The sequence below is a fragment of the Lontra canadensis genome, unplaced genomic scaffold, assembly GCF_010015895.1.
Source record: "Lontra canadensis isolate GAN:19392208 unplaced genomic scaffold, GSC_riverotter_1.0 scaffold100, whole genome shotgun sequence".
NCBI classification, from domain to species: Eukaryota; Metazoa; Chordata; class Mammalia; order Carnivora; family Mustelidae; genus Lontra; species Lontra canadensis.
In genome coordinates, this window is record NW_022631094.1 from 5,855,896 (window position 1) to 5,880,182 (window position 24,287).

Below are 24,287 nucleotides of genomic sequence, written 5' to 3' on the forward strand. Positions count from 1 at the left end.
CCAAGGAGGGTGGGTTACCAGACATAATTTCCCTCTACTACACCCAAATCCTGACTAAGGCTAACAGAAAGGAATCACTCTTGGGATCCCTGAATTACCTTAGAATCTAATAGTTACATTTAAAAATTTGGGGGTTTCCCGCAAGGCTTGGTGTGTTAAATAATGGATAGCATGAACATCACACCAAGCATACATCACAGCGTTTTTGTTTTCTTAAAGTAGATGTTGAGAGAAGACTTATGTCTCTAATTTTAAGAATGCTGATAATATGCCTGGGATATGTCCACAATAAAAATCTTAACAATCAAAGGACTAAGTATATAGTAGTGAGAGTATTAGTAGACTGGAGATGCGTGGTAATGAAGATAATAGTGTGAGGAAATAATCTGGGGCATATTATGTACCAACTTATTTGTTTTCTTGACAAAGGGGGAAAGTTAGGTAAATGGAGAAGAAAGTTGGAGATTAGGGTTTCTACTACAATACTTCTGGTTGGAGATCTCTGGGTTATTTCTATTGTCACTTATTAAACTTAGGTTTGCAGGTTTTGTATTTAAATTATTTATTTCTGGGTGCCTGAGTGGCTCAGTTGGTCAAGCATCTGTCTTTGGCTCAGGTCATGATCCCCGGGTCCTGGGATGGAGTCCCACGTTGGACTCTGTGCTCAGCCAGGAGCCTGCTTCTCCCTCTGCCTGCTGCTCTCCCTGCTTGTGTGCTCTCTCTCTCTCTCTCTCTCACTCTTTCTCTGTCAAATAAATAAATAATTAAACTCTTAAGAAAAATAAAGATAAAATAAATTATTTATTTATCTGGAGGCATTTTGCCTGTAGTGACTCCCATGTGTAGTGGATCTCCACCTTATAACAGCCAGAGTTGAGAACCAATGGAATAGAGCATTAAAAGGACAATGCCAAAGGACTCAAGGTATTTCTTCCACACCTGGCTTTAAATGAGGATTTCAGGTTGTACAAAGTCATCCTGTCACTAAACTGGGGTCAAGGATTGCCTGAAGTTACCTAATTTTCCTTAGTGGTTAAGGAGAAAGTGGGGCTTTTCAGGGAACGGTACTCTGAAGCATAGAACTTAGAAGAATCAAGAGCACAGAATAAGTCTTGGTAGAGGTGGGTATGCAGCTCAGTAGCATGTTGTTGGCATGTGCTCACTTCTTCCCTTCACTGTGAAGGACATACCTGCAAGCCATTTGCAGGAAAGTCTATGAGCCACACTGCTGATAGCAGCCCTACTCTTCACATTTTACAAGTGTAATTATTTTTTAATCTAAATGACATAAGCCATCCTTGGGTAGGTATGAAGAAGAAAAAATGACAGAAGATGATTTATATTATCTTCAGACAACTTCTTACATGAGATATTGAGCTTGCTTCTCTTGATTACTCTGTGGAAGGAAGGACTCTATGTATTAAGTTGATTTAAAACTCTCATGCATGGACACAAGCACGTATTTCTTGTTGCATTTGTAACCTGTATAGAGAGGATCCTCTTGTGTAGAACTAACAATATTTCTCAGTGACAGTGAACAAATAGAGCAGAAGGGAACAAGAGCCCTAAAGGATACTCTGCCACAGAGATACTCCCTACAGCAGGAGGTGGGTGGGAGATCACTGGCAGCTGGATAGGTCTTATTTGGGAGTCTTGTTTTCAACTTGTGGCTTGGCAAGTATTTGTTGATTTGATTTGAATGGAGTTTATTCTACTTTCTAAGGCTTGGTTTGAAAGATGACATTACTGTTAACAACAGCATATAAAACAGCCCTTTCTGGAAGAGGCTCATTCCAGCCTCACACTAGGACTTTTGTGTCAGCCATTGGAAAGCTAGTCCTCGTGTGGGTTCTGCTTACATATTCAAAGACTCCTGGTTTCCTTAGTTCTATACCTGCCAAGTGAGGAATGGACTAGGCAGCCCATTGTGGAAGGCAGCTATCATCTCATGCATAGCAGAGAGCACTCATTTCTGTTGGAATAAGCAATTCTGTTGGAATAAACACACATAGCAGAGAGCACTCATTTCTGTGGGAGAAACAGGTCCAGTTTCTCCAGGCAGAGGAGGATGGGCATGGATTTGGTCTGAGTTCAGTGGGAAGCCATGGGAGAGGCTCCTTTGAGGATGCAGGTATGAAAGGAAGATGATGGGACTCCTGCTCTCATTTGTGAGAGAAAAAAGATACCAAGTATTGATTCCCAGAAATAAGACAAGAGAAACTAATGAAAACAAGCCAGTTCAGGCATGATTGTGGCCTTTTGTCTACCTTGTAAGTTCCTGATTGAGTTGAACAATAAATAGCTGGGTGACAAAATAAAGTAATTGACTCACAAAGTTGAGAATGTGATAGGTTAACATATAACTGGAAATGTACTGTCCTTCTAAGTGTTAAAAACCAGATCAAATGGACAACAAAGTTCCAAGGCAGAAGAAAGTATCTGAATCTCAGTGCAAAGTGATCTCTAAAAATTTTTAAATGTAATTGAAATACATACTCAAAGTGCAGAAAATCAAAGATAAAAGATCCTGAAAAAAGTCACAAGAAAAATACACCCTACCAAAAAAGAAATGATGATGAGCATTATATGACCTCTCCTTCAAAACCATGCAAGCAAGAAAGGAGTGGAATGAGATATTTAAAGTGTAGAGGGGAAAAAATCACCAACCAGGAATTCTATAGCCTGTGAAAATATCCTTCAAAAGTGAAAGAGAAATAGATTTCTCAGCTGAACAAAAATTTTATTTGTTGCCAGTAGATCTGAACTGCTAGAAATGTTAAAAGAAGTTTTTCAGAGAGAAAGGATATGATATAGGTTGGACTCTTATATCTGCATAAAGGAGCATTGGAGAATGATTAAATGAAGGCAAAATTAAAATTTAAAAAATAAAAAGTAATTTAATAAAATTAAAAAAATAAAAATTGGCGCCTGGGTGGCTCAGTGGTTAAAGCCTCTGCCTTCGGCTCGGGTCATGGTCCTGGAGTCCTGGGATCGAGCCCCGCATCGGGCTGTCTGCTCGGCAGGGAGCCTGCTTCCCTTCCTCTCTCTCTGGCTGCCTCTCTGCCTACTTGTGATCTTTCTCTCTGCCAAATAAATAAAAAATCTTAAAAAAAAAAAAATAAATAAAAATTTATTTTTCTTCCTTTCTTTAAAAACTATTTATTTAAGTAATCTCTGCATGCAATGTGGGGCTTGAATCCACAACTCCCAAGAGCAAGAGTCCCATGCTCTTTCAACTGAGCCAGCCAGATGCCCCTAAAAAATTTATTTTTCTTTTTCTTAATTGATCTAACAGTTAACAGTTCATTTTTTTTTAAGATTTTATTTATTTGACCGAGAGAGAGAGAGATCACAAGTAGGCAGAGAGGCAGGAAGAGAGAGGGAGGGGAGGAAGTAGGCTCCCTGCGGAGCAGAAAGCCCGACACGGGGCTCGATCCCAGGGCCCTGGGATCAGGACCTGAGCCGAAGGCAGAGGCTTTAACCCACTGAGCCACCCAGGCGCCCCAACAGTTCATTTAAAATAATAGCAACAGTGTATTAAATATATGTATGTATATACATAAATATATATATGTATGTACATACATATATATGTATGTATTTATGTATTCTCGTGTATAAGTAAAATGAATGACAGTAGTAACATGAGCAATGAGAGGGGAGAGTCAGGGATATTTTGTTATTATTTGGTATTTGTCTACCTGTGAGTTGGTATAGTGTTATTTGAAGGTAAATTTGGATTAGTTATAAATGTATATTGCAAAGTAATCACTTTAAAAAGTTTAAAAAGTCTAATTGACTACATCAAAATAAAAAGCTTTTGCAGAGCAAAGGAAACCATCAACAAAATGAAAAGACATTCTTACTGGATGGGAGATAATACTTGCAAATGATGATTTTGTTAAGGGTTTAATATTCAAAATATATAAAGAACTTAGACAACTCAACACACACACACACACACACACACACACACACACACACACACATCCAATTAAAAATGGGCAGAGGACCCGAATAGACATTTTCCCAAAGAAGACATACAGATAGCCAACAGATACATCACTAATCATCAGGGAAATGCAAATCAAAACCACAATGAGCTATCACCTCACAGTAGTCAGAATGGCTAGCATCCAAAAGACAAGAAATAACAAGTATTGGCTAGGATGTGGAGTAAAAAGAACCTGCTTGTAGTGTTCATGGGAATGTAAATTGGTGCAATCACTGTGGAAAACAGTATGAAGTTACTCAAGAAAATTAAAAGGAGAAATACCATGCAATCTAGCTATTCCACTACTGGGTATTTACCCAAAGAAAATAAAAACATTAATTTGAAAAGACATAGGCATCCTTAGGTTCATTGCAGCATTCTTTATAATATTCAAAATATGGAGGAAAGCTTAAGTGTCCATTGATGGATGGATGGATAAAGAAGACGTGGGGGGGTGTTGTGTGTTGTGTGTGTGTGTGTGTGTGTGTGTGTGTTGGAATATTACTCAGTCATAAAAAGAATGATATCTTGCCATTTTTTACATCATGGATAGATCTAAAGGGTATTATGCTAAGTGAAATAAGTTGGACAAAGAAAATAAATACCATGTAATTTTATTTCTATGGTGAATCCAAAAAAAACAAAGCAAACAAACAGAACAGAAACAGACCCATAAATATAAAGAACAAATTAGTGGTTGTCAGAGGGGAGACAAGTAGGGGGATGAGCAAAATGGGTGAAGGGGAGTGGGAGTTACAGTCTTCCAGTTATGGAATAAAGAAATCATGGGGATGAAAGTTACAGCATAGGGTATATAGTCCATGGTATTGTAATAGCATTGTATGGTGACAGATGGTAAGCAAGCATAAGGTATAGAGCTGTGAAATCACTATGTTTCACACCTGAAACTAATGTACCATTGTTTGTTGATTAAACTTCAATTATAAATATAATTGATATGCTAAGAAGAGAAAATGGAATCATATAAAGTGCTCAATTAAAACCAAAAGGCAGAAAAAGTGTCAGAAAGAGAAATGAGCAAAGAACAACAAACAGAAAAGAGTAGTAAATATGGTAGATATTAGTAGAACTATATCAATAATCACTTTAAACATCAATGGTTTAAATAGACCAATTAAGAGACAGACTATCAGAATGGATCAAAAGCAAGAAATAGAAGTGGACAGATCCAGCTGGCAGAAACTCAATAAGGACATAGTTGAACTCAAAACACCATCACTTTACTGGTTATAACTGACATCTATAGACTCCTTCATTTAACAACAGCAGATTGCACATTCCTCTCAATTTCATATGAAACATTCATCAAGATAGACTACATTCTGGAATATGAACCACACCTCAACAGGTTTAAAAGAATAGAAATCATACAATGTCTGCTCTCAGACCACAATGGAATTAAATGAGAAATCCATAACAGAAAGATAGCTGGAAAATCCCCCAAATACTTGGCAATTAAACAACATATTTCTAAGCACATCCTGTTAGGTAACTGCAAATTGAAACAATGGGCTATTACTACACTCCTATTAGAAAGTCCGAAATCCAAAAGACTAACAACATTAAATACTGGCGAGGATGTGGAACAACAGCAGCAGCCACTTTGGAAGACAGTTTGGTAAAACTAAACATACTCTTACTATATGACTCAGCAATCATGCCCTTTGGTATTTACTCAAAGGAACTGAAAACTTGTTCACACAAAACCTGCATGCAGATAATTTATAGCACCTTTATTTATAACCGCCAAAACTCGGAAGCCACCAAGATGTCCTTCAGTAGGTAAACTGGTAAGTATACTGTGGTACATGCAGACCATGAAGTATCTTTTGGTGCAAAAAAAAAAAAAAAAAAAAAAGAGCTATCAAACCATAAAAAGACGTGGAGGAAACTTAAGTGAAAGAATCCAACTTGAAAAGACTAGGTACTGTGGTCAAGACATTCTGGAAAAGGCAAAAGTATGGAGACAATAAACACATCAGTAGTTGCTAGAGGTTGGGTGGGGAGGAAGAATAGCGAGAGCACAGAGGATTTCTAGGGCAGTGAAACCATTCTGTATGTTACTACAATAGTGGATTCATGAAATTATATCTTTGTTAAAACCCATAGAGTGTAGAACACCTAGAGTGAACTCTAGTATACAATGGATTGGGGTTATGATGCGTTAACGTGGGTTCACTGACTGTAACAATGTACCACTGCGTTGCAGGATGTTGATGGAGAGGATGTTGTGTGTGTACGGGGTTAGAGAACATCTGGGAGCTGTGTACTTGCTGCTCAATTTTGTTGCAAAACAAAGATTGCTCTAAAAAAAAAGTTCATTAATTTAAAAAAAGTTTATATACTGTTAAATGTACAGATTCTAAACGATTCAATCTGTTTTGATTAATGTATATACCCATGTAATCACTAAGCCAAATCACAATACATAGAACATTTTCACCATTCCAGAAGGTTTTCCTGTACCCATTCCCTTAGGCAATCATTGCTCTGATTTCTATCACCATATATTGGTGTAACTTAGTCTTGAAATTCTTTTGAAAGGAATCATACAGTATGTACTCTTTTCTCTCTGCCTTCTTTCACTTAACATAAGATTTTTGAGATTCATCCATAGTTTTGAAAGTACCTTTAGTTCATTTTTTAATTGCTGAATAGTATTGCATTACGTGAATATATCATAACTTGTCTGTTCATACCTTTTTTAAAAAAATAAAGATTTCATTTATTTATTTGACAGAAAGAGATAGAGAGAGAGGGAACACAAGCAGGAGAAGTGAGAGAGGGAGAAATAGGCTTCCCGCTGAGCAGGGAGCCTGATATGGGGCTCGATCCCAGGACCCGGAGATCCTGACCTGAGCTGAAGGCAGACGCTTAACTGACTGAGCTACCCAGGTACCTCTTTTGATGGAAATTTGGGTTGTGTCAAGTTTCTGCTTTATATAGGATGCAATTATGACATTCTTTTTTTTTAAAGATTTTATTTATTTATTTGACAGAGAGAGATCACAAGTAGGCAGAGAGAGAGAGAGGAGGAAGCAGGCCCCCTGCTGAGCAGAGAGCCCGATGCGGGGCTCGATCCCAGGACCCTGAGATCATGACCTGAGCCGAAGGCAGAGGCTTAACCCACTGAGCCACCCAGGTGCCCCCAATTATGACATTCTTGTGTAAGACTTTGTGTAGACACATAATTTCATTTCCATTGTGTCATGAAAACTGCTAAACTGTTTTCCAAAGTGGTTTCCATCTTACACTTCAACCAGAAATGTAGATTTCCAGTTGCTCCATATTCTCACTGACATTGGTGCTGTCAGTGTTTTTAGTTTTAGCAATTGAAGCGGGTATAAAGTTGTATCTCATTGTGGTTTTACTTTGCATTTCCCTGATGACTTGCTTTTGCTCAATCATATATCTCCCTTTGTGAAATAGCTATACTTTTTCTGACCATTAAAAAAAATTTTTGGTGGTTTGCTCTTTTGTTATTGATTTGTAGAAGTTGTTTATATTTACTTTTCCTCTCTCTCTTTCTCTCACTATCTCTCTCAGAGTGAAATTTTAATATAATTGTGAGAATCCGGGCACCTGGGTGGCTCAGTGGCTCGGGTTGTGAGCTCAGGGTCCTGGGATCAAGTCCCACATTGGGCTTTCTGCATCTCTGCCTACTTGTGATCTCTTTCTGTCAAATAAATAAAATCTTAAAAAAAAAAATAATTGTGAGGATTGGCAAGTCCAAAACTTGTGGGGCAGGTTAGCAAGCTGTAAACTCAAACAGAATTTTTTTTTTTTTTAAAGATTTTTAGTTACTTGAGAGAGAGAGAGAGAGAGAGAGCATGCCCACACAAGCAGGGGTGAGGCGTAGAAGCAGAGAGAGAATCAGACTCCCTGCTGAGCAGGGAGTCAGACAAGGGACTCAATCCCAGGACCCTGGGATCATGACCTGAGCCAAAGACAGATGCTTAACTGCCTGAGCACCCAGGTCCCCTCAAGCAGGATTTCTATGTTCCAATCTTGAAGCAGAGTTGGTTCTTTTTCCACAATCCTCAATTTTTGCTCTTAAAGTCTTCACCTGATTAGACAAGGCTCACCAAACACCCTTAAGAGACATCTGCTTTACTTAAAGTCAACTGATTTGTAAACATTAATCATATCTACAAAATAACTTCACAGCAGCATGTAGACTAATGTTTTTTTTTTTAATTTTATTTATTTATTTGAAAGACAGAGATCACAAGCAGGCAGAGAGGGAGGAGGAAGCAGGCTTCCTCCTAAGCAGAGAGCCCGATGCAGGGCTCGATCCCAGGACCCTGGGATCGTGACCTGAGCTGAAGGAAGAGGCCTTAACCCACTGAGCCACCCAGGCGCCCCTAGACTAATGTTTGACAAAAAAACTGGGTACCATAACCTACTCAAGCTGGCATATAAACATCACATTGTCTTTGTCAAGTCAATTGACCATATATATACGTGTGGATCTATTTCAGGACTCTCTTCTGTTTCATTGATTTATTTTTCTGTTATTTTGCTTAACCACACTATCTTGATTATTGTAGCTTCATAGTAAATCTTGCAACAAGATAGCATAATCCTTCATAATCTTTTTTGTTCTTTTCTCAAGATTTTTGGCTATTTTAGAGCTTTGCTTTTTCACAGAAATTTTAGAATTTAATTTTAATTACAAAAGCCTACAGGGATTTTGGTTTGCATTAGGTTGAGTCTATTAAGACAATCATCGTCTTTCTCCTTTATTCTGTTAATATGGAGAATTACATTGATTTTTCAAATGTTAAGCCAATCGTGTATTCTTTTTTATTTTAAAGATTTTTTTTGATTTATTTATTATTTGAGAGAGATCACAAGTAGACAGAGAGGCAGGCAGAGAGAGAGAGGGAGAGAGGGACGCAGTCTCCCCCCTGATCAGAGAGCCCGATTCGGGACTCGATCCCAGGACCCTGAGATCATGACCCGAGCCGAAGGCAGCGGCTCAACCCACTGAGCTACCCAGGCGCCCCCCAATCGTGTATTCTTGTGATAAACCCTACTTACTCATGATATCTTATTCATTTTCACCTCAATAATTATTTGTAAGGATTATTACCTCTATCTCTGTATAGTCTATAATTTTCTTAAGACTTTACTTATTTGACAGACAGAGATCATAAGTAGGCAGAGAGGCAGACAGAGAGATAAAGTGGAGGAAGCAGGCTCCCTGTGGAGCAGAGAGCCGGATGTGGGACTCAATCCCAGGACCTTGGGATCATGACCTGAGCTGAAGACAGAGGCTTTAACCCACTGAGCCACCCAGGTGCCCCAAGTATGGTCTATAAGTTTCTTTTCTTGTCATATCTCACAAGTTTATGTGGACTTATCCTTATTTTAACAGAATTTGTGTATAATTGTCATTATTTTTTCCTTAATTATTTAATAGAATTCACCAAGACTGTTGGCCTAGAGTTTTCTTTATGGGAAAATTATTGATTACCAAATTCCATTTACATAGTAGATCTACAAATGTTCAGGTTATCTTCTTTTTGGTAAATTGTGTTCCTGTTTCATCTAAATTATTGAATTTATATTTTTCCCTATTTTTCATGATTAGTCTTACTAGGGGTTTATCAACTCATTTAAACTTGTCAAGGAATTAACTTTTAGCCTTGTTAATTTTCCATATTTGGTTGCTTTCCATTTCATTGATTCCTGATTTTTATTTCCTTCTTTCTTTACCTTGGGTTTGATTTGCTCTTCCTTTCTTTTTCTTTTTTTTTTTTTTTAAGATTTTATTTATTTATTTGAAAGAGAAAGAGTGAGTGAAAAAGCATGAGCAAGGAGAGGGGAAGGGCAGAAGCAGACTCCCCTGCTCAGCAGGGACCCTGAAGTGAGGCTTGATCCCAGGACCCTGGGATCATGACCTGAGCCAAAGGCAGTTGCTTAACTGACTGAGCCACTCAGGCGCCCCTAATTTGCTCCTCTTTTCCTAAGAAGCCTCTTATGTTGCAACCTTAGATCACTGATTTTTAAACATTTTAAAAATTTTCTTTTTGCCCTGTATTTCAGTATTTTTAAGTATTGGTTTCCTTCTAGGGAAGTACTATTTTGACTGCATCCCATAAAATCTAATATGTTGTATTTTTATTAGCATTCAATTAGAAATATTTTTCTAACTTCCTTGTGATTTATTCCTTTACTGTGAGTTATTTAAATGTACGTTGTTTCCTTCTCAAATATTTAGGGCTTTTCTTTATATCTTAATTTTAATGAATTCCAATTTGATTTTGTTGTTACAGAATAGATGCTGTAATATTTCACTCTTTTGAAACTATGGCTCATTATGTGTCTACTTTTGTTAATGCTCCATTGTATATATATCCTTGTAGTTGTTGGGTGTACTGTTTCATACGTCTGTTTGGTCAAAGTAGTTGATAGTTTGTTCAAATATTCTTTCTTCCACATTAATTTTAAAGAGTCCTTTCAAATCCTTTTAAAAGTCTAATTTAAAATTTTTTTTAATTTAAACATTTAAAAAATCCTTTTAAAAAGTCTAATTTTAGGTCTGTAGGCAATGACTTATTAATTTATAGTCACATACACATATAGCATCCATAGCTTCCCACTCCGCAAAGATTTTTTTAAGATTTTATTTATTTATCTGAGAGAGTGAACACAGAGGGAGAGTGAGAGAGAGAAGCAGACTCCCTGCTAACTAGAGCGCCTGATGCAGGCCTCAATCCCAGGACCCTGAGATCATGACCTGAGCTGAAGGCAGATGCTTAACCAACCAGCAGCCCAGGTGTCCCTCAAGCATTGGCCCAAATCCTCAGAGTTCTGCTATAGGCCTACCTATGAGCCCATTCCTAAGGCACCTTTGGAGAATTTATGTGCCATGCATTTAAAAGATACTGTATGATTTCCATGCTGAGAATATGAGACTGATAGATTTCTCTTGCTTTAATAATTTAATGAATTATTAATGAAGCTATGCCTTCTGTAAAAACAAACTATTAAAATGGAGTATCAGTATAGACATTACTGCTGAAGCTGTCATGCATAGAACAACAGATCTGGCCTGAAGGAAGGCTGAGAAAATTCAAGCTGAATATCAAGAGGAAAGAGTATTATAGCATAGGGTCACACATGAATGCCTTGGCAACAACTAAGCATTCCTTTGATTCGCTTATTAGATTGGCTGGTGTTTCCTACCAAAAACAGAACCTTAAACAAGAGGGTCCCCAGAAGCTGGGTTTAAGGGAAGGAGGGAAAAAGGGAAGTTTGCCGGCTTTGGTCCAAGGTAGGGGACTCTTCTTTGTAATAAGGTCTCATACAAACCCAAAAGTGAGAAGGAAGCTTAAAGAAGATAAGGTGATACTAAACATGTTTCCTCTCTCATGATTCTTACTAGGGTAGGTTTTCTAAGAGCAGCATTAATATCTCATCTCATCAATATCAATCATCAATATCATCAATACCAATATCTCTTGGGAACTTTGTAGAAATTAATGTTTTTAGGCACCACATCAGATTTCTTGAATCAATTTCTAGGCAAAGACAGCAATCTCCAGTTTCACCAAGCCCTACAGGTGATCATGATGCGCACTGAAGTTTGAGAACCACAGGGAGAAGGCCAGTCCCGTCTGATATGCTGAGAGGTCATTGCATGGGCGACTTATGCCACAGCTGCCACCAAACACATATACAATTTCCTTATGCTTCTTCGGTAATTACATGGAGACCTGGCCTCCTCCTTTGCATATCTATACATGAGTCAGTATTATAGTCCGAAAACTATAAAAAGTTAAATTTATTTTTTCCTAAGATTATTCTCCACTCATATTTGAGCAATATTCTGTTTCTCATTATAGAAGGAGTACAATAAATAGTTGTTTAATGAATGAATGATGAGTGTCTTGGGGTATCTTCGGTCAAGCATATTGAACCAAGCCAAAGGCATAAAATAAGCAGATACTTCTAAGAAAAGTATTAGTTCTTATTTTTTTCTCTGTATCAGTTTATCTTTTCCCCCGGTATTGCCAAATGAATAAAATTAACATTATTCCTATCCCCCTGGAAGTGCATGCTTTTCTTGCTCTGTGTAAGTAGATAACAGGCTATTAATAATGCCAACACAGAATGAGACACTGAAGAAAATGCTCCCTCCCAGAAATGCAATTACACCAATTAAAATGCATTCAAATAAACACGTCCTAACCACCTGGCAAGTGCAGTCATTTCTACTGTGGCTTTTTATTTCTCAGGATTCTCACATGTGGTACTGTTACTGGCATAGTGAAGATGACCTACAGGCTATAACAAAGCTAATAAAGGATAATTCCCTAGAAGAGTAATGAAGATAAGCATGGTTCTCAATATCAGTACTCTCAGTGGAGCTTAGTTTGGGATAACTTTCATTACTGCTTCTTTAAAGAAAAAGCTTTCTGAGATATAATTCACAGATCATAAAATTCACTCTCTTAAAGTATAAAATTCAGGCAGATTTTATTTATTTATTTGACAGACAGAGATCACAAGTAGGCAGAGAGGCAGACAGAGAGAAAGGAGGAAGCAGGCTTCCTGAGGAGTTGAGAACCTGATACAGGGTTCAATCCCAGGACCCTGGGATCATGACCTGAGCCAAAGGCAGAGCCTTTAACTCACTGAGCCACCCAGGTGCCCCCTCAAAGGGTTTTTTTAAAAGTATATTTACTAATTCATGCAACCACCACCACAATCTAATTTTACATTAATTTTCCTACTCCATCCCCCAAAACATACAAAAATGTTATACCAGTTAGCATTCATTCTCCATTGCTCTCTCTAACCCCCAACCCTTGGCAACTACTAATTTACTTTCTATCTCTATAGATCTGTCTATTCTGTGTGAGTGTGTATACAGTTGCTTTTTAATTTGTTCTCTAATTAATGATGATTAATGCCTACTGAGAGTTATATGTCAGTCATTATTTTGAGCACTTAATACATATTAGCTGATTTAATTTGCACACAAATCCTATGCGGTAGGTGCACGGTCTAGCAATGGTGCGTCTGTCAGGCAATAGAAAGGTGAAGACAAATGGTGTATACCTCAAGTCCCCGAGTCCGTGTTGAGCAAATCCACAGGCAGTGTTCCAGGGCTGGGTTAAAGTTTAATGCCACAAGGCTTCTTACACCCTGTGGTAACTGCAGATTAGGGTCAGAATTTCTGCGTGCCTTGAAATAGTGAGATTCCTGTCAGTTGACCGGCTGAGTGCTCTTCTGTCCATGGACCTGTCTGTATTTCTGGAGCTTCTGCCTCTTCTGGCCAGACCCCTGTCCTCTGACAGGCTCAGGAGTTGGAGCTTCCCACTCAGCCTCCTCTACCTATCTTTCCAGCTCACTCTCTTTAGCCTCATGCCAGTAGCCCTTCAACCCCAAGAGGACTTCCCCACCTCACGCTGTTTCCCTCTGTACCTGCTGGGTTCCGCGGTCCCTCCTTAGAATCCCTCCCTGGCTTACACCCTCACTTCACACGCCCCTTTCTCCTTCTGTTGCACAAAGAGGCACAGTCCCAGCCCTGGTTGAAAAAACATACTCCACCCGCATCCAGGCAACTGAAGGTGGATGGAGAAAAATGCAAACCCATGGTGACCTTAAATTGTGATTGTCACAAATCAGCATTCATTTCAAGCAGGCTCTGAGTGCTGCCTGAAAGCCTGCTGTTTCCCTAGCCCATGCTGCCCAGCACTCCCCTAAATGTGCATTTCTCCTTCCTCCTCTCTCCTCCAGTCTCCAAAGCTGCCTCTCCTTATTCTCAGCAGCCCAGGCCGCTTGCTGGCACTCTCTGGCTGGGCCTGGGTCCAATCCTGCATGAGTGTGCCTGTGTCTTTTTTTTTTTTTTTTTAAGATTTTATTTGTTTATTTGACAGAGATCACAAGTAGGCAGAGAGGCAGGCAGAGAGAGAGAGGAGAAAGCAGGCTCCCTGCTGAGCAGAGAGCCCGATGTGGGGCTCAATCCCAGGACCCTGGGATCATGACCTGAGCCGAAGGCAGAGGCTTTAACCCACTGAGCCACCCAGGTGCCCCATGCCTGTGTCCTCTTAAGAAGGCTTGCTGTTGACCACTTGGTCCCCTCGCCCCAACCGCATGTCCCAGTACGTTTGACAGACACCAGTCACAGTGAGCAGCTCTGGCTCAGGGTTACCTGATGTCCTGTGGTTAGAGAGATCATCACTCGCAGGACCAACTGCCGGACAGGAGCTTCATTTTTTGAAGAGGTAAACAGTCTTGTTGTTCACCTTGTGATTCTCACACCTGGCTTGTCATCAACTCCCACAGCATCTTCTCCCAGCAGAGACACCTCTAGTCGCTCTGGTCTGCTGGGTCAGAGGGCCCAGCAGCATGACTGCTCCCACCGTAGTCGGCTTTTGCTACAGGGCCCCATCTGGCAGCCTTCCTTGACATCTGCTGAATGGGGCAGAGCCCTATTCCCAAGTGTGGAATATGTTACCTCCAAACCCTCGAGGGGCTCACCAAGCACTGTGTTTTCCCTTAGTGATGGGATATCTCAGTGTGCCCCAGCCCTCTGGACCCCTGGACACCTCACTGATGTAGCGGTTTCCTAAACCTCCACGGGCTTACCTCCCCCTTCTAGTCTTAGCAAGGCCTCCAAGGTACTTGCCGTCCTTCTGCCTCTGATCTGATTAGCACCATGTCATCAATATAGTGGTGCAACGTCTTACTCTGTAGAATGTCCAAGTCCCTTTCAGGTATAATGGGATGGGAACCAGGGAAGCTAACACAGTACTGGGGAAAGAGGGAAATGGATATTGTTTCCTGTCCATGTGAATATTCACTGCTTATAATCCTTCTTTCTGATAGAGATGGAAAAGAGCACATTTTCCAGACAGATGGTCTCATATATGTCTGTGTCTGAGGTTGGGTTAAAGGCCAAAGATGCCCCATCCAGCACAACAGCTGCCATTGGGGCTACTACTTGGTTAAGGTTGCCACAGTCCCTTGTCATCTGCCATGATTCATCTGGCTTTCATATGGGCCAGATTGGTGAATTAAGTGGAGATATGAGAGAGACTACAGCAACTCATTCTTTAAGGCTTTGAAGGAGGCATTGATTAAAATGTATTGTTTTGTTTTTTACACTTGGCATTCCCACCACAATAACTCTTATCTTACTGTTGAGAGTTCTGACAACTAAAAAGTCAGTTCAGTTTTATTGTTAATTTGGGATTGCAGAAATAACCAATGGGTAGGTCAAATCAATGTGAGCTCGACCTGGACCCACTCACTCTGTGATCTCATCCACTCCAAGTTTAGGAGAGAAGGTATGGTGGAGTTTTGTATCCCCGGATATCAATACCAATTTAGACTGTCCGATAATCCTCAAAAAGTCTAAGTATTCCCCTTTCACCAACGCATGGTGTAAGCAGCCATAGTTCTTTGTGGAAGTTCTGGGGTATCATTATTGAATACACCTGCCATGCTTTTGCAGACACTGGCTTCTCCTTTGGTCATTTAGTTATGGATCTAAGAATACTGCGCAAGGGATCATGACTTTTATTGGGTGACAACTTTTAGCTTCTTGATAATCTTTGCTTTTAAAAATTTAAGTAGAACATCATGTTCTGTTAGTCCTCTTCCTGGTTCTCTGTCCAGGGACTCCCCCAACTGCCACTCCAGCCTATCTTCACTCACCTTGATTTTTAATGGTCAAGTGCTGCCATCTGTCTCTATCCTTTTGGACAGTTGCAATCCTCATTGCTATGTCAAGGAGCCCAGTTGTGAAAGGGATCTCCTTTCATCAGCACTGGCTTCCAGAAGACAGTCACCACTGAGCTCTCCACAATTCTTGGCTCCCTACCACCAGTCCTTTCCTCATTGGTTTGCTAAATAGAGTGTGTTCCAGGCCCTCGTGAAGAACATAGCTTGTGGGTGTTCTGTCTTTGTGCAACATGCCTTTGGCCCAGCACTTTTTTCAAGTTTCAAGGGCCTCACAGTGTGTTAACACGCCTGCCAGTGTGTTAAATCCTGCATCACGAGAGTGGATAACTCTTACTTACCTAATCTGATGTTCAGCTGCTCTTGATCCAGCCCCCTGGGGACCTCATTGATGTATATCCTCTTAGCTCCTGCGGGCGTGGATTCTGTAGCTCCTTCGGTGTATAGTCCCTTTCCTCCCTCAGCAGGCCCAGGACATCCTCAGAGGGCTATGCTTGATCCTGAACATTGACAGCAAGGTCTTGCAAAGCACTTGCCTTGTTTGAGACCTCTGCAAGATCTTGAAGCAAAAGAAGTGTACTGTATTTTAACAAGAGGAAATGGATCACTTCTGCAGGCCCCGTGGGTTCTTAATGACACCCACCTAGATATTCCCAACCCAAGTCTTTAGGGTTCTACTCCTTTTCTACTAGACCCCGACCCTGTACAGAGACCCATTGGAGAGGAGCTCTGCTACTGTTAAGATTAAGCTCTGAGTCTCATCCTCCTCTTTGTTAGCTCTCCAGGTCCAGGAGACTAGGATTTCCTGAAACATTGCTAAGAGACCCTCTGGCTCTTATATTTTGTCCTGAATTGGTGATGAATCAGTTGTCCTGAACACCTGCCGTTATTTCTTTTCAATGAACCTATGTGCTTAGCAACAGCTACCCAGTTCCGTAGTCTTCATAGTCATCGTTCCCCTCTTATCTCTCCAGTGCATCCTGTTCTAGTCGTATCCTAACTGCTTCGCTGGTGGTGAAAGTTTTGGCAATTGAACTGCTACAGCATCCCAAGACCTGTCCACACTCCACCGCCACTAGTGATGGGGTCCTCATTGCTAGCCCAATAGCAAGGGATCCCATTTTAGAGTCTGCTTCCTAGGAGCACGCCAATCTTTAGATTATTCCCTGGAAATAAAGAAGGAACATTGTGTGCTAGAGGTTTGTTGGGGAAATGCTCTTGGGAGACATGTGCAGGAAAGTGAGGTAGACATAGTAGAGCAGAGAGAGAAGCTGCTCTATAATCCAGTTGCAACCTAGCCAACCCTACAGGGTGCTCTGGGATGAAGAATATACCCTGTGTCCCTGCATAAGCTAGTCTTGGGAAGGGGAGTAGCTTTGGGCAAGTTAGTGCTCTGTGGCTGAGGTAATTTTCCAGTGAGTGACATGGCTTTCAGCCTATATCACCAGCAGTTGTGGGTGAGTGTGTCAGCCCTACCGTAAGAGGATCTAGGCAGACCTACCATGATTTATCACCCCAGCAATCCTACCTCTCTCTCTCGTTTCATCGCCTCCTCATCAGCATACAGGTATGCTGCTAATGCCTTCCATTAAAGAAGTAACCCTCTGTCATCGGCTGGGCTCAGAGGAGCTCAAGGGAGCTGAGCCTCCAGGTATTGGAGTAGTGATTAAAACAAGCCAAGATGAAAGTGAGAGTCAAGACTTTACTCACTGAAAGCAATGGTGTAAGCAAGAGGCAAAGCTAGAGGGAAACACCGTCATTCTCCACCCTGGTCTAGTTTCCTTCATGAACTTCACATCAGTCAAGGGTCCATTGAGTAGGAGTGGCTAGTCCCTCTCACTGTCTCATTGCTGAAAGAGCCCAAACCAAAAGGCTCTAGGAATTTTCTGGACCTGGGTCTAGGGAGACTGAAAGGGATAAGGGCTGGGAGTGCAAAAGAACTGAGTACTGAGAGCAGAGAGGGTGTCTTCGTGGTTTCCACTCGTTTCTCCATAAGAAGAGACACCTGAGCAAAGCTTCCAAAGACCCCAGAGAAAGAGGCTTCTGTTGGAGATGCCTGGATCCAACTGCAAATGCACATAAAAGCAAAGCTGGCCAGAGGAGTCTGAGTTCCCAACTCCCTTCAGAGACTGCAGTCCACTAGCTGTGCACCAAGTCTAGTTAGGAGGGCACTTTCCCCTGTAAGGCCTGCCCAGGAGGCCCTTTGATTGTCTATGGTCAAGTTTGAAAGATCACACTATTAAAGAAAAAAAATGCAGCCATGTAAAACTTAAAGATCTAATTGGTTTTATTAATTGATTCTGGCAAGTAGAGAGAGGGTAGTTCTGTTGAGCTGCAGGAAAGACGAGGTTTTTAAGGCAGAGAGGGAATGGAAAAAAGGAAATTATTAGCAAAGAACACATTGTTTTAGGCAAGGTCACCCTCCTAAGGGGAACAGGAGTCTATCAGTAAATTTCCTAGTGTTGACCAGGAAATTCCAGGTTGACTGTTTAAAGGTTCCATTCCTGGAGGAAGGAGTTGGAAGTGCAGTTAGGTTAGGTAGTTCCAAAAATCTTGATTTGCTGACTTGGGGCCCTTAACATAAGTGATTCCACTTGGAATCCTGTGGTTTCCTTTTTAACAATACATGGGTTTTCAGCCAGGGGCTAAACTCCTCACCCTTCATTTATGGCTCCATTTTTTTGCTCCTCCCACTAGCAAAAAACTTACTTCTATTCGTTCTTTCCAGTTTCTCTCCCTTCATGGTGTCATGACCTCCTTCCTATTAGACTGTGTCTCCATTATTTTATTAAAACTGCTTTTTTCAAGTACCAAAATTTCCATGATTCATTCATGTTTCTATAGTCAATTGATTTTTGACAGGTGTACCAACCAAGACCATTCAGTGTGGAAAGAATAGTCTTTTCAACAAATGGTGCTGGGACAACTGGAAAGCCACATGCAAAATAATGAACTTGGACCCTTATCTTACATCATTTATAAAAATTAACTCAAAATGGAGTGAATAAGTAAATGTAAGAGTCAAAACTATAAAACAAATCTTAGAAGAAACATAGAAATCATGTCTCTGTATTGGATCCTTAGACATAACACCAAAAGCACAAACAACCAGTGGAAAAATTGGACATCAACAAAATTAAAATCTTTGGGGCTTCAAAGAACACTATGAGAAAGTGAAAGGACAACCCAGAGAAGAAGAAGAGAACATGTCTGCAAATCATATCTGATAAGGAACTTGTATCTGGAATATATAAATTACCTTACAACTGATAGAACTTATAGAAGATAACCCAATTTAAAAATGGGCAAGGATTTGAATAGATACTTCTTCAAAGACAGTATACAAGTGGCCAACAAGCACAAGAAAGATGCTGAACATCATTAGTCATTAGAGAAATGCAAATCAAAACCACAATGAAATGCCACTTTATACCTGCTAAGATGGCTATATTAAAAACATCAGATAAGAAGTGTTAGTGAGGATATGGAGAAATTGGAACTCATCACAGACTTCTGGTGGGAATGTATGGCTGCTGTGGAAACAATTAGGTAGTTCCTCAAGAAGTTAAACTTTGACCCAGAAATATGTAGCCAAGAGACATGGAAACATGTTTACATAAAAAAAAAACTGTACACAAATATTAATTGGAGCATTATTGGGGCACCTGGGTGGCTCAGTCGGTTAGCATCTGCCTTCAGCTCAGGTCATGATCTCAGGGTCCTGGGATCGAGTCCCAAATTGGGCTCTCTGCTCAGCAGGGAGCCTGCTTTTCCTCCTCCCCACTCATAGTCTCTGTTGTTATTTCTGTCTCTCTCTCAAATAAATTAATAAAATCTTGAAAAAAGGGAGCATATTATTACTCATAGTATCCAAATGGTGAAATCAACCCAAATGTCCATCCACCGATGAATGGAAAAATAAAATTTGGTATATCCACATAATGGAGTGTTATTTAGTCATAAAAAGGAATGAAGTACTGATATATTTTACAACTGTGGATGAGCATGGGCAAGGTGATGAAAATGTCCTAAAATTTATTGTGGTGATGGTGGCAATACTCTTTGAATATACTAAAACCCATCAAATTCTACACTGTAAAGGGGCGACTTGTATCTGAGTTATAGCTCAATAAAACTGTTACAATAAAATAGTCGTGAATGTTTCTAAATTTAATGGATAATTTTCTGTTCTCATCTTACTGGACCTCTCAACAGCAATTCAGAGTTCTTCCTCACTAGTGAGGCAGTGTAAATACTATCTTTGCTTGGCTTCAGGGACATCACTACTCTTAACTTCATTGCTCCTTCTCTTTCAATGGATCTTCCTCATGTTACCCTTTAAATAAAGGAATGCCCCAGAGCTCAGACTTTATTTTCTTGCTACCTGTTGTCTACAATATTTCATCTAGACATGCTTTTTTTTATTTTAACTTTTTATTTTTTTAAAGATTTTATGTCTTTATTTGACAGCAAGAGAGGCAGCAAGAGAGGTAACACAAGCAGGGGGAGCGGGAGAAGGAGAAGCAGGCTCTCCGCTGACCAGGGAGCCCAATTCGGGGCTCGGTCCCAGGACCCTGGGATCATGACCTGTGCCAAAGGCAGATGCTTAACGACTGAGCCACCCAGGTGTCCCAGACATGTTTTGACATCAGTTTCAGGTGTGCAGATAGTGATTTAACAACTGCATACATTTTGCTCTACAGCATAGCTACAATTTGTCATCATGCAAGGCTATTACAACACCATTGACTAAAGTCCCTGTGCTGTACCTTTTATCCTTGTGACTTATTCATTCCATAACTGGAAGCCTGTATCTTCCACTGCTCTTCACCCACTTTGCCCATCCCTCCACCCTCTTCCCCTCTGGCAACCATCAATTTGTTCTCTATATTTATGGTTCTGTTTCTGGGGCATATGGTTTTAAATATTTATATGCTAATAGCTCCTCCATGTATATTTCCAGCCCAGACCTCTCCTTTGAATTACAGACTCACATAATTAACCACTTCCTTGGCATCTCTAATGAGCTATGTACTAGGTTTGATTTTGTACTTCCATCCCTTGCCCAAATCAGATCCTCCCTGCAGCTTCCTTTTGTAAATGGTAACTTCATTTGACTTTGAGCCATTCTTGACTTTCCTTTGGCTCTCACATCCCCTTCTAACAATTCTATCAACCTCATCTTCAGAAACATGAGAATCAGAAACAAATAATACATTATATGTTAATTTTAAAAAAAGAAAAAATGTATAATGAGAATCAGACTCATTCTTACTAGTTCCAACACGACTCATCTGGTCCAAAACACCGTCATCTCTCATCTGGATTATTTCAATAATCACTTCAGTGGTCTCTTTTTTGACCATTTCTCCTCCCCCCGCTTGCATCTGTCTATTCTTACAGCAACCACAGTGATCCTTTAAAAATACACCCTGTCATATCTTTCTTTTCAAAGTCTCCCATTGGCTTCTCATCTCACCCAAAGAAGAATCCAAATTCTTATTATGGCTCGCGAGGTGCTCCAGGATCTGGCTTCTGACTAGCCCTCCTACCTTATCTCGTACTACTTTCCATCCAATCATACTGGCCTCCCTACACTTAGAAATGTCTATCAGAGAGCAGAGGTCCTTCAAATAGTTGTAGAATTAAATGATTAGATGATTTGGGTAGAAGCCAGGTTGTGGTAAGTCAAAGAGTGAATAAATATGAGGTGAGAAGTGGAAAAACATTTTATAGAGTTTGGCTGTGAAGAAGAGGCAAGAAACATGGCATTTGGAGGTGGAGGGGGAAGAAGACTAGAGATAGGAATGGTTCTTTGTTTTTTGTTTTTTTAAAAGTAGAGCCTTGGTTTGTTTAAATAAAGATAGGTAGTAGCAGGAAAGGGGTAAACTAAATATCTAGGATATTCCAAGTAAATCACTAATTACTGAGTGGTTTGAAGCAAAGAGGAGAAGGAGCATAGATGTGTGTTAGGAGCCAGACCACCTGAGTAGGCCTCCTACTTGAGCCAACTGAATGGTTATAAAACAGATGGGTATGCTCGAGAACAATCATTTCGAGCAAAATCATGTTCTGAGAAGAGAAAATAGGCTTTGCCAGGACTTCTCTCCATTTTGCCATTCTTGGTCCTGCACATTTTCCTCTTCACTCTGGCTGCTGCTACTTTAACAGTACAGAAATGAGGGTGAAAGTCAAGTGATTTCACTTTTTTTTTTTTTTTTGAGCACCTGTTATCTTCCAGGGCACTGTGCTAGTGATTGCCGTGTGTGTGTGTGTGTGTGTGTGTGTGTGTGTGTGTGTGTGTGTGTTAAATCTGTATGTTAGTCTTGCAAGGGAGGTATTTAATCTCTATTTTTAAAGGAACAACGACGATATGGGAAAGCATGCTGTAAACTACTCCATGACAGGATAAGGCAGGAGAGGGGAAGGTAGGAGAGGAAGGATGGGAGGAGGAAGCTCCAGAGTAGGCTGTTACAACGCAGAAATGTGTAAATTAAAGCTCCCACCAAAGAGGAGGCTCACTCTGTGCACATTTTCTATCATTTAGCCTCCTGACATCAAGTGTTTGCTGCACAATGAAAATAGGGATGAGGTTGTGTGTGTCTGTGTATGTTGTGGACACTCAATGAAGAGAATCACCACGCCGTTAGCATCAGTAAATTGTATACTGCTGCTTAACAAAAAATGAAGGAGGGGCGCCTGGGTGGCTCAGTTGTTAAGGGGCTGCCTTCGGCTCAGGTCATGATCCCAAGGTCCTGGGATCGAGCCCCACATCGGGCTCCCTGCTCAGTGGGAAGACTGCTTCCTCCTCTCCCACTCCCCCTGCTTGTGTTCCCTCTCTTTCTGTATCTCTCTCTGTCAAATAAATTAATAAAATCTTAAAAAAAAAAAGAAAGCAAAAAGATAAATGTTATGGTGCCCAAGCACAGTATGTCCAAGAGAGTCTAGCTTGTAGTTACATGCTGTCATGTGTTCCAAGGTTGTAGTTCTTGGAGTGTCAAGATGTGCTGTACACCTGAGTGAACTTCTCCTGGGTTTCACTGTGCCACTGGGAGAATTTAAGTCAAGTTCTGTAGTCTGCAGTCTTAATGGAGGCAGTGGATTCTCCCCAAAGACCAAGCTGGCGTTGGATCCATGTATTTCTAGGAATTCTGCTGGTGAACATCCTTCTGAATAATTCTAGTCTCTTATAATTGATGATACTAGAGGATAAAAACTCATACTTGAGTTTTTATGATAAAACTCATACTTGATACTTAAGTGGATCAAGCTGTAGTAGACCCTAACTAACATCTTTCAGTTTTGTAATTCAGCACATAGAGGGTGAGATAGAAGTGGATAGAAAATGTAATATTGTATTGCATTTGCTACAAGTGTTAGGGACCCTTATTGTGACTTGAGAAAATCAGTGGTGGAGGAACAATGTGCAGGGCGGGGACAGCAGAGACAGCAGGTAATGGATGCAATGAAGGCTCTAACCATCTCCAAGGAAACATGTTTTTTTCCATAAAGGCTTTTTAAAAAAAATAGTTCTTTCTTTCTTTCTTTCTTTTTTTAGATTTATTTATTTATTTGAGAGAGTGTGTGTGTGCACACTCACACAAGTGCAAGCAGGAGGAGGGGCAGAGGAAGAGGAAGAGATACCCTCAAGCAGATTCCCCACTGAGGGCAGAGCCTGGCCCAGGGCTCAATCCCAGGACCATGAGATCATGACCTGAGCTAAAATCTGCAGTTGGATGCTTAGCTGGCTGAGCCACCCGGGTGTCCCTTAAAAGAATAGTTTTATTGAAGTATGCTTTACATATAATAAGCTACATATTTAAAATCTGTAGCCTGGTAAGTTTTGATATATGTATATATCTATAAAACTGTCAACATAATCATGGAAATAAATATATCCACCATCCTCAAAGTTTACTCATTCCCCTTCCTCCTACTCTCTTCCAGTTTATGTTCACAGAATCGTTCATAGTATTTCCTTATTGCTTTTTTAGCATCTGCGAAATCTGTCATCACATCTCCTCTTTTCAGTCTTGATGTTGGTGATTTGGGACTTGTCTCTTGCCAGTCTTTCTAGAGATTTATCAGTTTCATTGCTCTTCTTTCTTAGACTACGATTTGAGACCTTTTTCTCTTTTCTAACATAAACATTAAATGCTGTAAGTTTCCTTCTAATCACTGCTTTAGGTGCATCTCCCAAATTTTACTGTGTTCTAGTTTCAATTGTAATTTCCCTTGGGACTTGCACTTAGACTTATCAGAGATCTAGATGTGTGTTAATTTCCAAGTATCTGGAGATTTTCCTCTTTCTCTTACTGAGTTCTAGCTTAATTTCATTAAGTTTAGAGAACATCCCTTGTATAATTTTAATTCTTTCAAATTTGTTAAAAGTGTGTTTTATGGTTCAACTAGTCTATCTTGGTGAATATTACCCATGTACTGGAAAAGAATGTGTATTCTGCTGTTGTTGCTGAAATGTCCTATAAAATCAGTTAGATCCAGTTGATTGATGGTGATGCTCAGTTCTTCTAGATCCTTGCTAATGTCTCACCTACTGGTTCCATTACAGAGA